The sequence below is a fragment of the Calliphora vicina genome, chromosome 1, assembly GCF_958450345.1.
Source record: "Calliphora vicina chromosome 1, idCalVici1.1, whole genome shotgun sequence".
Taxonomy (NCBI): Eukaryota; Metazoa; Arthropoda; class Insecta; order Diptera; family Calliphoridae; genus Calliphora; species Calliphora vicina.
The window spans coordinates 104,362,545-104,371,346 of NC_088780.1; positions in this window are offsets into that span (position 1 = coordinate 104,362,545).

An 8,802-nucleotide genomic window follows, 5' to 3' on the forward strand; every position below is an offset into this window, starting at 1 on the left:
TCAAAAAATAAAAATATAAGTTTAATACTTTTTGGAAATTCGAACCCTTAAGGGATAAAAATTGAGTTTATTTTTGGTACTTTTTCATAAAATATGTTTTTCTATAATTTGACATAGAAATACGAATATTTTATTATGAGCTCCCACAACGATACAGAAATTTATTTGAATAAAATTTTACCACCGCAATGGGGATGAAAAATGTACCAAAAAGGAGATAACATCGGGAAAATACATTTTATAATTGGGGTGGCGAAGCGCACCGGGTCAGCTAGTAAGTAATAAAATCTTATAACTAAAATTAAAACTAAATGCTCTCTGACGGGAGCGTTGATGTACATATGGGCCACATTTTAGCGAGGTGGTAGATCGGCTCTACGAAGCCATGATCTTGTTTGGGTCTGTGTGAGATGATTAATAACTCACTGTTCTTTTAAACAATGACTGAGATCACATCGGTTATTTTCCTGTAAACAAAAAAATAGAAGGAAACAATATAATTCTAATTAATGCCGATCATTGATTCAAAGTACTTTCTCCTGCTAATTTTTATGCTTTAAAATTCCTTTAAAATCGATCAGAGCTTGTCACTTATTTAAGTAAAAGACTTGAAGATTTTCCCTTAAAAACTCCAGCAAATAAATATTGGTTGCAGATCGTCGATGCGTTTAAACTGCAGTTTCCTGAAACTCAATGACGTTTCCTGTTAACGGTTTGTCTTCTGGGGCACAGAAAATCCACTCAATATCACCAATATGTGCTCCATTTATGGCAGAACTGTCATCGGTCCTTATTTTTTATTGATGTGGATAACACGGTTATTGTGACCGTGAAGCGATGCTGATCCATAATCAACGAGTATTTATTGCCGAAAAGGCTTGTATTGGGACATGAACAACGCTGAACATTATAAAGAATGAATCCTAATGTCTCATTTATGACACAGTTGCTGTTTGGCAGTTGCCTTCCGATTTGAACATTCTAACATTCTAATGGGCTTTTAGAAGACACAACGTCTTTGTTTAACTATCCACAGAACCTGGAAACTCTAAAGACAAATATCTGGCAATAGTGCGAGATCTTATCTTCCGTTACCTTGCCCTCCAAAATCTCTAACTCCAAAACTTGTATTTTAAATGCATAAACAACTTCGTTGGTCGCCAAACGTCCAGCTTGCACTATGTTTTAAATTACTTTCGACATCCTGGAAGTACCTATTCCTCGTCTTCTTATGACATCTACATAATTCCATAATTGAATTGAAATTCTTAATTTCTTCTCAGGGGGGTTACTGCGTAACTCAATCCGAAAACAAAAATGTTCGAAAATGTGTGTTAAATAAATTGTAATTCGAAAAGATTTCCTTTCGAATCGAATTAGGGAGTAACCCCCCAGAACTAGTTTCTAGCATGACAACTTCAAACAAACATCAGTGATGAAAGAACTAGTTCTAGTTCTTTCTAAGTAGTCATCATGAGTAAAGAAGAAAAAGTCAGCTTAGTTACAACGTTGGTTTCATACTGCTCCTGGAAGTTGCCATATGGAATATCGGACAATAGTACGAGAACTTAAAACAGTTTCGTTTTTCTACAAACTCGATAACTCCAAAAATTCTATTTTTCTTCAACTTCTGTATTCGATTTAAAGTAATTAACAAATGGTAATTTGTTGGCATCCATCGTACTGTACTGCTGCACGATGGATTACGTATACAATTTCCCAGACCTAAATTACTATAGTATATTCAGTCGGACCGGATTAGAGCTACAATTCCACAATACTCCGGCATCGCTTATAATCATGAGCTATGGAGACATGGTTAAAATCACATTCTAAACCTACATACCCTTGGAAGTTCTTCAAAAGAAATCGTAAAGCCGATCTATCAATTCGCAAGATCATTAAAGAGCAAATAAAAGATCTTCCAATAGGAACTTCAGAACTTTGACAGTTGATAGCGGCGCTATTGTTAAAGCTACATCTGCTGAATTGGCTGTCATTTATTCAGTTTGTTTTGCAAAATCAATAACACGTGCAAATGATAAAATTGTCGGTTCGGTTTTTTTTATAAAAAAAATCATATTCAGCGCTGAGGCCCATTTCTGGATGAATCGATCGTCAACAAAGAAAATTGTCGGATTTAGGATGATGCCAATCTACATGAGATTCAAGAACGTCCAATGCATCCTGAAAAATTCAGTGTTCAATGTGAATTTTAGGCTATCGGCATCATTGGTCCATATTTCTTTGAGAACGAAAGAAATATGAACCAATCACCGTCAACAGCGAGCGCAATAGGTCGAGTGGCCTGAATTAGATGATATGGACACCAAAGTCATGTGGTTTCAACAGGAGGGCGCTACGTGCCACGCAGCTCATGCCACAGTGGACATTAAGCACGAGCGATTTAAGAGCAAGATCGTGCGATTTTTTCTTGTGGGGTTTTCTTAAGTCACAATCCACAGTAGCTCGGCCACAGCAGTAACACTTTAATGACTATATATTAATTCTGTTACTTTCTTTGGCAAGGGATAGATTGGAGAAAGAAAGTTGGTGCAAGCAGAAGAAATCTATTTGTTGTTGGACAACTCTGCTATTGCGTGTTATGTTTGATATTACTTAGTACAAGTTGCTGCGCCTCTGGCACATTATTCAAAGCTAGTTTTATAGCCATTATACCGCCGAACTGATGTTGTTTATTGGCAACAACTGGGAATCGAACCCAGGCCGCAAATACAATATTAAGCCACAAGGTATGCAACATTTTTACATTTCGGATGACCTTCAGCCAGCCAGCGAAGCAGCGGCGGATATTTCATCAAACGAATAAATAATATCGATGGTATCTAATGATGGAAATGAATGATGAAGCTGGTCAGATTAAAACCGATAATAAAATAAATAAATAATCAAACTTTCTTGTTCTCTTTATGCCGACCACTGATCTAAACTAAACTATTTTTTAAAGATATTTTTCAAATTGTCCTCATGCTATAAGTAGTAAATACTCTAGTAATAGTAGTTGAGATTTCAAAGTAACAACAAAAGTAGATCTCAATCACAGTCATACGACTGACATGCACAATAGAGAACAACCGAATGTATAAATGAATGATTTAAATTGTGGTTGTTGTTGATTTTAGCTGTTATTGTTATTGTATTTAAGTCAATAACTTTTGCCACAAACAGACGCATATAAAATGTCGTAAATATTCAAATGAATGTATGTATGTGTGTGTGTGTTTTCAGTTCTTTTTCATTCATTCTTCATTTAAATCTGTAAACAAGTGATGTTATGTCGTTCCAACTTATGCCACATTCCGCTTGTCGCAATTTACTTGGGATTTTTACAGATTGTGAATGATGCAAATCATGTTTATCACCTTAAATATGAAGAAGCAAGCAGAATTTGTAAGTAAACAACCAAATCTTCATACATATGGATGTAGTATAGGTAAAGACATGAAATTTGAAACGGGTAAATTCGGTAATATATTTTTGGTACCTTAATGTGGACAAAAAAAGTACCAAAAAGGCTTAAAAATACTAAAAAAAAAAAAATAAAATTTTGATAAAATTTTAAAAATGATGTCCTCCAGTTATACAAAAATTAACTAACAGTTTGTTATTTGGAACTCGAGTGTGAAGGTTTAGATTTGTTCAAAGCCCAGAAACAGTTTAGTACTTTTTGAAAACATATGATTTACATGATAAAATGATCAAATGAATACAGACATGAATTGTTTCAGACAAATCTGTGTCATAAAAATTGACCTGATGGTACTTTCGCCCGGTGGCGTTTAATAATGTTAGTTCTTCAAGTTTCTCCAACCCACATACACCTGCATGTTCTTATTTATTTGCAAATAAAATATCTAAATTTGTACTGCATACTTTTGGGGGCTTTTTTATTACAGTTGACTGGACTTTACAAACCATCTTCTGAAAATTTCGAATCGAATAAAAAAAAAATCAGCCAAATCGCTCCAGCCGTTCTCACGTGATGATATTACATACATGGACCATTTCATTTTTATATATATAGAAGATTACTAGCTGACTGCCCCGGCTTCGCTTGGTAGCTATTTACTAATGATTTGTATTCTCACACAAAGTTTGAAGACTCCCACTATAATAGTACTCCCGATATGCAATAATAAATTTTTAGTTCGTATGGGTGGTGCTACGCCCATTGTACCTATATAGGTGAATTGTGAATTTAAACCATCCAGGGACCCACTCTAACACACACAACAAATTTCATTGAAATCGGCCCATGCGTTAAGTAGGAGTTCAGTTACTAACACACGTACAGAAGAATTATATATATAAAGAAGATATAACATATCGACATAAAAATTAGCTGATATATTTCTGAGTGATGTAAGAATTAAGGATACAGAGCATAAATAATAAAGAAAGAACAAATAGTACTTTTTCGTTGTAAAATTCAAAATGAAGAATTCATTCCGTTCTTATTCTGAAAACCTCCACAGATCTCAATACCCCTTAGAATTTACAACATTTAAAAAAAAAAAACCGCACAGCTCACCATCAACATCTTCAACATTTTGATCACATTCATTCAATTCATTTCAATTTCAGATGATTTTTATTATCTTAAGTTTCGTATCTGTATATCTGTCTTCTGTATGTAAGTACATACATGCAACTTAAGTTGATTGTATTCATTTTAGTTTAAATTCAAATAAAAAGAAAACTGAAAAATTATTATTTTATTTATTTAACAATTCTTGAGTTGGTTTTTTTTCTGTTCTATTCTTCTATTTTTTGTGTGTATTAAATTCAATTGAATAAATTCGCTTAAATAAACAAATTGTCATCAAATTGTAAGAAGAGAGAATAGAAATCATTGTTTAAACACTTGATTTCATTTATTTTATTATAAAAAGAAAACAAACAAAAAATCACAACATAGGAAAATTGTGTCGCAGTTTAAATGGGTTTAATGAAAAATAAAAAAGAAATTGTGTATAAACAAATTACAAGTGGATTTATTTTTTTTAAACCTGCTTAAATTTTTTTTCAAGTACTTATTTGTCTTTTTGATTAGGAAAATGTGTGTCTTTTGTAGTGTTAAAGCAAAAAAAACAGTTTTTGTTTATTAGCAAGCTGAATTTATTGACACGGACTTGCCTGAAGAGGGCAACATTTTGTTATGCAACCCCTTGGATTAGTTTGTATGAAAAATATGAGCAATTAGTCTTCTGAGCAGGGTGAACATTGTACCATCCAGTATTAAAAATTGTATTTTTTCGGTTATGTTTGTACCTACCAAAACACATTTTCCATTTTAACAAAAACCTAAAATTAACAAGTAAGAGAATCTTGTATAGGCGCCATCTGATATGGTGGTTATATAGGGGTAAGGTACATTATAGACCGATCCTCACAAAATTTGGTAGTAAGATTTAGGTTCTTATAAATCTTTTTTTATGTACAAATCCATCACAATATTAATTATTATAAGACAATTATGAATATTCAAGTCATTTTCTGCGGGGGACCTTATGTGGGGACTTTGAACAAATGCTTCCCGATTTTCACCATACTATACAGTATAATTTCAAAGTACTTAGAACTGATTTGTGCAAAATTTGCCGCATAATCAACATATTAATGACTGATCAAACAGTATTCCGGGGGAACAATTATATGGGGACTAGGTGAAATCATGAAACGATTTTATAATACCAAACAAACGTTGACAGCTAATTGTGTATTTGTGGAAAAATTTCAGCAAACTAACTCCTTTCGTTTGGGCCCTATCGTGTTTTCTACAGACAGACAGACGGAGAGAGCTATCTCTCCGAAGTTGAATTTTTGATAAAAAAATATAAGTCAAATTCCGAAGGGCGTAGGGGCGACATATTTGAAAAATTTTACATGTTTTGTATACCAAAATATTCTCCGTAAAGATACCTTACAGAAAAACAGAAAATTGTTATATGTTCTAAAAGAAAGTTTTTTTTAATAAAAAAAGAGTTGAGTCACCTTTTCGCCCAAAAAGCAGCAAATATCTACTTTTTTTTAATATTTAAATTGAAAATTTTGGATCCATATTAGATATTGACCTCAAATCTTTTGTATATTATTGCTAATTTAGTTTTCTAACTAACAAAAAAATTCGAGTCCATTCGGTCCAAAATTACGCCCTATATTTTTAAAATAGCGGGCCAAGGTATGGCCAAATTTTAAAATTTCAATATTTAAATGCCTATTTAAAGCATGTTTTTTGAAGACCTAGCCGAGCGCTTTTCAAAAATATTAAAATCTTTGAAATCGGATGGGAAACAAAAAATGGCATGTGTTTAAAAATTTTACATGTCGAAGGTACCCTACTTTGAGCCGCATAAAATTTCATCCCGATCGGCCCAGGCGTTTAGAAATGCCAGAATTATTTCCAAAAAATTTAGATTCTGCCCCACTGTGCAATGTTTAACAACTAAGTGAGAATAAATGACAGATATGTATCCTTCAAAATTACATATAAGTAGGGTATTCAATCGATTAACCGTTAATCGGTTAACCGATTAATTTTGGTCGGTTAACTGTTCGAATAATTCAAAATGGCCGATTTTCAAATAACAAATAAACCGATTAATATGCGTCGATTAACCGAAATACCTTTTTTTTGTATTTTTAACCGAAATACCTTTTGTTGCCAATCGAATGATTCGGTTGCACGCATAGAATTTCTCATTTCTAACAACAGAAAGTCAGTTGATAAAGAAGAATTTCAGTTGTGGCAACCAAACTTTAGTTGCCCCTTCCAAAATATTGTAGCCACAACTGTAAAATTCGGTCACTAAGACAGAATCATTCGATTGGCAACAAATTCGGTTGTTATCACGAATCTGTTTTCTCTGTGTACGATATGATTGCATTTTTGGCCCAATCTAAATTACTAGTAATCAAAAAAAACATAACAAATAGAATTTCAGACGTTTTGAAAAAAGTAGTAAAAATAGTACCTTTTTTAAAAAAAACCCTATATAAACGATATGATTGTATATTTGGGCCCTTACCTTTTGAAAAAGGTAGTAAAAATTTTACATTTTTTAAAAACCCTCTAAACTAGTGAAAATATTACAATACAATTTTTTAAAAATAAATTTAAATTAAAAAAGATATTACAACAATTACAGCTGTTATATTTTGCTGCATACAATGAAATTTCATTTTATTTTCTCTTTGTAAATATGTACACTGAAATGTGGTTTCTATTAATATTTTGGTAATTCCTTGAAAAAAACATTGATTATAATTTTCTCACCAATAGCTTGCTCTAGGAATTTACTTAGTATGCTGCATTACTTGGTATCAAGGATATAACAATTTCCTTGTAATTCACTCATTAAAACAGTTTGGAATTGACTCAAAAGTATCTTATAATTTTTAAATAAGCTTTGAAACTAAACTAGAAACCAAAAAGAAAAACCTCCAAATAATATGTTTTTATTTTAGCTCCTACTTAACTACAAATGAAATCCTGACAAAAGATAATTTTCTTTAAGGAGACCAATTAACAAGTTGTTGTAAAAACCACTTAAAAAAGTTTTAAATAAAACCAAAGCAACATTTTAATGCTGTGCAAGAGACAAAAAACGGAAAATATAAAATTTTTATTTTAGACCTTAAGTAATGATCCCTGCAAAGCAACAACAAAACAAACATGAAATAAAAACATAAAAACAACACAATACCAGCAAAATACAATAAATAGAAATACAGAGAGAGAGAGAGAGAGAAAGAAAATGTCCTTCATTTTATTAACTGAAACTAAACGAAGCGTAACGTTGAACAAAAATTTAAAATTAACCAACAAAGACAACACAACGAAACTAGAAAACTAAACTTTGACAACAAAAGCAGTAAAAACATTAACAAAGGAATTTCTAGTTAATATTACTACTGTCACTGTCTTTAAAATGGAATATAGAAAATTATTGTAGCATCTAAAAAGCAAAGTCTTGACAAAAAATATATAGATTTATTTATCTATTGTAAAATAATACAAAATAGAGCTCGATATGAAACACTAGAGGAAATAATTATAATGAATACAATTTTTTAAACCAAAACAACCAAATTTATGAGTCTGGGTCTATTAAAAGAAATGTTCATTCAGTATTATTTTTATAGATTGCAATATTTTTCTTTTTGGACACAAATATTTTTCTTTTGGACACAAAAAGGAAAAATATTGCAAATATGTATATGGGGGATTTCATGTCAAGTGAACCAATATTTGAAATCGATGATTTTGAAAAAAATTTCAAATTTATTTATTTTTTTTTTTGTTTTCCAAAGATTAAATAGGTAAATTCTCTGCGAGTTGTTAAGTTTTCCCTAATTTATTTGCCACGAAAAAAACATAAGGTACACATGTTATATATCAATGGATAGGGGATTTTGTCTACTTTTCAAAAAATCTTTTGACAATTAAAACTTCATGGAATAGTTTTTTGAAAAATATGACAAACATTGCATTTTATTGAGTTTTTCCAAAGATACAAATTTTTCAATTGAAATTAAATTTTTATTTATAAATAGTTTTTAATAAAATTTTACAGTTATATAGATTTTGCCATTGAAAATAGAAAACTAGAAACAAATTTGGAAATTTGTAATCAGGAATCCCGCAATTCCCAAAAAAGTGTTGAAAAATCCCAAAAATGGGATTTTTGGCTATAATATCCATACCAAACTGGGTTAATAAATTTCGATATCGAGTATGCGATTTGAGAATTTGTGTCCTAAAGTTGAATTTTAGATACA